This window comes from Eschrichtius robustus, chromosome 17, assembly GCF_028021215.1.
Source record: "Eschrichtius robustus isolate mEscRob2 chromosome 17, mEscRob2.pri, whole genome shotgun sequence".
NCBI lineage: Eukaryota > Metazoa > Chordata > Mammalia > Artiodactyla > Eschrichtiidae > Eschrichtius > Eschrichtius robustus.
The window spans coordinates 27,461,548-27,467,547 of record NC_090840.1 but is presented as its reverse complement, the minus strand read 5'-3'; the positions used below and the strand labels follow the sequence as shown (position 1 = coordinate 27,467,547).

At 35.8% G+C, this 6,000-nt stretch overlaps 1 pseudogene; it reads right to left on the bottom strand.

The window, feature by feature from the left end:
* Window positions 1-5,618: 5,618 nt before the first annotated feature.
* The window catches only part of LOC137751027 (ATP synthase membrane subunit K, mitochondrial pseudogene), a 46,632-nt pseudogene continuing 46,250 nt past the window's right edge, over window positions 5,619-6,000 (bottom strand).

Here is a 6,000-nt window from a genome sequence, read left to right as displayed (position 1 = left end):
CAGGACCTAATTCTTTGGGAACATGGGGATAGGTCTTACTCCACCTCATTTATAAGAATCTTCACTTTACCATAATCTGCTTTTGCTAGACATTGCTTCTGTTAGTCTACCCTTCTAATGACAATGTCTCCTTCCAGCCCTCCTCTTTTACACCTTTAAATCATCAAATAACCCTCATACCACTTCACCATATGAAAATTTCATGTCTTCAACTTGGCTGAGATCAGATTTAGAAAATTTTTAGATGTCACATCCAGGAGTTTGGAATTTACTTTTATGGGAAAGGGAACAGTAAAAGATTTTTTGACAAAGTAGGGAAATTACATCCTCAGATTTAACTATATCATTAATAAAAAATTATGTATTCCTATTTTTATATGGCAAAATCTGCCACAGAAAATTTAGTACATTTTCAAATTGGCCTTTAGAACTTTGGTAAAGTGTGTAAAAGATGGATCTTGTGAAGGCTGGAAGATTTCCCAGTAAGAACCAGTCATTTTGGAGATTGATGGGGAAGAGAGATAAAAAGAGGATGCAGCAAAGCATTAGCAAACTGTGCCTTGCCAAGTGTTTTAACTTGTCAAGAGAAGTTTTTGACCTGGTGAATGAAAAACCCATGAAGTTCAATGAGGTTGAGAAGCTTCTGTGAGCTAACTCTATCGGCCTCTTTGGTCCAGCACAGGGATTGACTTCATCAAGTAAAAAGACCTAGGGCATCCAGGAAAGATTTAGCCTCAGTTTTTGAGAAGCAAGAGTTTGAGTGCTGCAGTGATATTTTAAGGCACTTTGACACAGCCAGTTCTTGTGGCTCTTGTTTGTTGCAAGCCAGAGATGAAAAAGGGGTCAGGGCATAAGGGCAGGTGGCCTGGTACTAACAGACTTGTGTCCACATCAGCAGCAGAGTACTTGGATGTTTTGGGATGGGTCTGGGAAGTTTTTTAGACAATGTTAATGCAGTCATGCAAAAAGTAGGCCAATCACAGAATTTTCCTATAGCCCAGGAATTTTCTCTGTCTTTTTGAACTAAATTTCTTTCTCATTTTGCCAAAGAAAGAGCTATAGTTTTGGCAACAGTATCCTAGGTACTTATTCTGGTAACCAGGAGTCTATAAGATGGACAGTTCTGTGAATCCCTCTCTCTGACAATGAATGACCAAGCAAGCAATGATAGATCCATTGAAAAGTGATGGATTTAGCTCTGTTTCTCAATGTAAGTGTTCTCTCAATGCAGAGCTCACCCAGCAGGCCCTTTGCTCTGGCTTCCAAGACCATAATATTTAGTGTTCAGAACTCAAGCAGCCACACATATTGTATAGCATCTGCCATTCATAGAACTCACTACACTTGAATAATTCTTGCCCTAATTACAGTAATTTAGTTGGGTTTTAGAATCAAACTGCCTGCATCAGATTGCAGCTTCAACAAGTACTAACTATGTGCCCTTGGGCTTGTGACCTAAGCTATTTATTCACATTTCAGTTTCCCCATTTGTAGACTGAATATAATAGCACAGGATTACTTTGATGTTTAAATGAGATAATATCAATATGTTGAAATACTATAGAGTAGTCTCTGCACACGGTAAGCGCTCATTAAATATTAACTAGTTATTTATTTGGTATTCTGAAGTCTTGACTACTTCCTAATGGCATTACTTTTTATCCTTGTTCCTTTAAAAAATTCAGTTCACTTTTACTGAAACTAAGCTTTTCAAGCAAAGGTTTCAGTGTAGAAACACAGCATGTTGTTAATATCCCCAGTCCAAACTGCTATACCAGATTAAGGAGCCTATAGCTCAAGGGGTAAACTTGAAAATCCTTAAACTGGGGTGAAAGTGGAGTGAAGACTCCCTTCTCCTTTGCTGATGAACCAACACACACAAAAAAGAAAGAATATCAAAAAGAAAAAGACAATTTAGTTTTTAAATGCCTTATTCTTTTTATTATTTACATTTTATAAGAAGACCTTGAATAATTTAATACCATTTCCCCTTATCTTGGGAAAAACTTGACTATTCATAGTACCTTGTGATGAAGATAAACATTTTTAAGCATGTTTGGGAACTCTTAGAAATAGAAGTCATGCTTGGTTATTGGATTTGTTTTAAGAAGGCTTAGAAACGCTGTGACATTTAGCAAGTGCATGTTTATTTGGAATAAAAAACAGTGCTTGTACACAGTCCTTGAGAGGAACTGTAGGAAAAAAAAGATGTCATTTAGAAAAAAGGGAAATACATTTTGAAATAAGGTGTGATTTCTTGACAAGAATTAATGTTTGATCTTTGGAGAAGGAGATAATGAACTCTACCCTCACTTAAATTCTTGATAAACAAAGCACTAGCATTTTTATTTTCTGAAAATTTGAAGAAGCTATTTCTTGAATTTTCCACAAAAGAAAATGCCTCCAAATTAAATGCACCCTTCTTTCAATGCAAAAGCAGGAAAGCACAAACCTTTAAAGTACAGAAGCATTTGGAAGAAATAGAGCTGGGCAACATGCACTAAAGCAATTCTGGATTTTTGTAGAATCAGCATTGGAGTGAATCGGCATTGGAAAATAAAATTGTACAAGTGAGGCATGCAGAATTTTGGATTTTTTCTGGAAAAGTATTCAGGAAGACTCATAAAGAATATTTAATCTTCATTTTTCCTTCAATACCCCTGTGAGCCAAGCTAAACTAAACAAGAAGCATAGTTCATATTTGATTGCCCTTCTCTCTTTAGGGTTAGATTTTCCATTCCCCATTCATCTATTTTACTTCATCTAGTGCCCTGTATGTGTATGTTTAGTTTGATAATTGTTCTGTATTTATTCCCTTGTACAAGTCAGCTAAGAGAATGAGAATGTCTGTCTACCTATCTGTGTATCCATCCATCTATCCATCCATCCATCCATCCATCACATCCATCATCTCAAGTAATGTTTGTAATTTAAATAAAACTTTATGTAAATATTAATAACTCAATATAAACAAAATAATACTATTACCAAATTCTTAATAACTTTTAGTCATTCTCTATTTCTTGATCAACATACACTAAAATTATGAGATTACTGAATAGAGGGAATGTCTTTATATTTGAAAGATTGATAACTATCTCTGTAGGTCAGCATTTCCTAATAGATATTAATAAGTGTATAGAACAAAATAAGAATACATAGACAAATAATTCCTGGAAATGCTCAGTGACATGAAGACGAATTGGATTCTTTTTTTTTTTTTTTTTAATTAACTTATTTATTTATTTATTTATGGCTGTGTTGGGTCTTCGTTTCTGTGCGAGGGCTTTCTCTAGTTGCGGCGAGCGGGGGCCACTCTTCATCGCGGTGCGCGGGCCTCTCACTATCGCGGCCTCTCTTGTTGCGGAGCACAGGCTCCAGATGCGCAGGCTCAGCAATTGTGGTTCGCGGGCCTAGTCGCTCCGCGGCATGTGGGATCTTCCCAGACCAGGGCTTGAACCCGTGTCCCCTGCAGATTCTCAACCACTGCACCCCCAGGGAATCCCAAAAAATTGGATTCTTAAATGCAAAACTTTACTGAGATCTTGGTCTAGTTATGTGCTATGTGTATGAAATATCCTACAAACCTGTATCCTTTGGTCAAAGGATCTTTCCACACAAAGCCATTCATAGGACAGGTTTTGGAAGAAAATGGTTGTCAAATGTGGAAACTTATTTCTTGTTGATATATTTTAAAGTATGCAGTGTCCCAGCACTGCTCTGCTCATAGATATTAATATGAGTTTTGTGACATAATATCCTCATTTATAAGATCAGGGGCTTGAGGAGATGAATTCTAAGACTTCTATGCCCCTTGTGTCACAGATTTTTTTTATTATATAATTTTATATTACAATCACCATGATAAATTTATACTTCAATGTTAAGGATGAATAGTTGATTTTTCATTGGTAAACTCCATTTTACAAGAAAAAAATATGTAGGTTGCAATTTTTAATTCAAGTAAAACATAAAAGTTTGACTATCCTGAAAGACAAGCACAACCTTCCTTTCTGCAAAAATGTACCTTTCACCAAGATTTTGCTCCACAATACTGGATGCTGATTAAGCCTATGCTACTGTCAAGAATGTCATACAGAGTCTTTAATAGTCCATATTCACATGACTGAATCTGGAATGGAGCTAGAGAGCTTTTTATTTCTTTATACTCAATACTGGATATATTATTGTACCCTAATATTCCCAAATAAAAGATTTATGCAACCATGTGCAGAAAGTTATGGCAGAAAGAGCATTAACTAGGTCAAAGTATTGCTAAAGATAATTAACAATTTTGAGTCTTATATTTCATCACTGTAAAATGAGAGGATAATCTCTATATTCTCCATTTTACAGTAGGGTGACTATACAGTTTATCTTCCAAATCAAGATACTTTAAAAGATGAAATGGGACACCATTAATAATGATAACAAGTTAGCAGGTATAATTAAGTCTGTTCTGGACAAACTAAGATGGATGGTTACCCCTCATAACAAGCAAATATAATAACGTGTAATAGAGGGTTGAAAAACTCAGTAGCTGTGCGAATACAGGGTACTATGAGATCTTTTACACAAATGTGCTTTTGATGAAGTGATAGGAAAATGGTTGGGCTATTTGCAGTTTATAAAATGGGACACAGGATTATGGCAGTTACTCATTACCCAGACTTGTACAAGGAGGGGGCTGTGAGACTAGAAAGTTGCAGGATTGCTGATTAATAGATAAATGCTCTGAGTGCTTTAATGACTGGCTAATTGCTAGAGATAACTCCCTGTGTAGCAAAGGGAATACAAATGTTATTCTAAATATAAGGGAACCTGTCTCATAGTTGAGCAAACAAATTCTATATTCAGAACTTTCGAGAGTCCTTTTCTCAGATTAAGCTATATTTTAAAATTTATGTGCCCATGTCTAGAACCATTTAAGATATTTGTTTGTTTTTCATTGTTTTAACAGAAAATATTTTATCCAATATTACCTTCTGTTGGCCTATGTAGACATGTTTACAATAGAAATAGCCAAAATTAAACATTCAAGAACAGCATAGCAGGCTTTCTAATTTAACCCCCCCCCCGAACTCTTTACTGAATTATGAAGAGGGTGGGAGATCTGGTCTAAATTACTATGCAAGGTGGAAATGTTCAATGTTTGGTCGCTACATTAAATCCATAGCATTCCAAAAATAAGATACTTGAAGTCAACCTTATATAATCTCTCTAAGCCATTTGACAGTATTAAAATGGCATTCTGGAACCATACATTTTTTGGTCCTCACATTCATTTAAACTTGTCATCCAAACAGGGACTATTTATTCCATGAGGGTGAGGATAACATGAAAACACTGATCAGTGGTGAGATCATGAAATCCATTTTGTCATTATCTACTCTAGCAATCTAATCAAAGTAATTCTCTGACAATTCTTATTAGTCTAGATGTGAGCCTCAGCCCCTGCACTCAGCAATCTGTGATTAATTTATGTAGCTACTCAGCTCCATTTACTATTTTTTTTCCAGGTTCATAATTTATTGTACAAATTGAGTATCACATGATGAGTTCATATTAGCTTCTTCAGGCATGGGAACTTAACAGATGAGGTACAGCTTAGAATCCGTTTATGTTGCTTTCACAGCTGGAGTTTTTTTAGACCTTAACATAAAGTATAAGACTATCAAAGCAATACCTCCGTATGTGGTCAGTGCACAATTCATTCTCCCCGTAAGAGTGTAAGAGTTGAAATATTTTTTGATACCAGTGAATTTGAACTGGGCGTCTGTTTCTGGACCCCGTCATGATTTCAACCTTCCAAAACGCACAGACTCCGCAGCCGGTGTCCTTCAATTTACACAACCTTGGCCCCGCCGGAACAAACCCTCCATTTCCTATTAATAACGTGTTTATCATATAACTGTATTCAAGGGCTTAGCCTTTTATCTGATTTATAAACACATTTAATACATTTTGCTGATGCAAATTTTAATGTATTTAATAAAATGG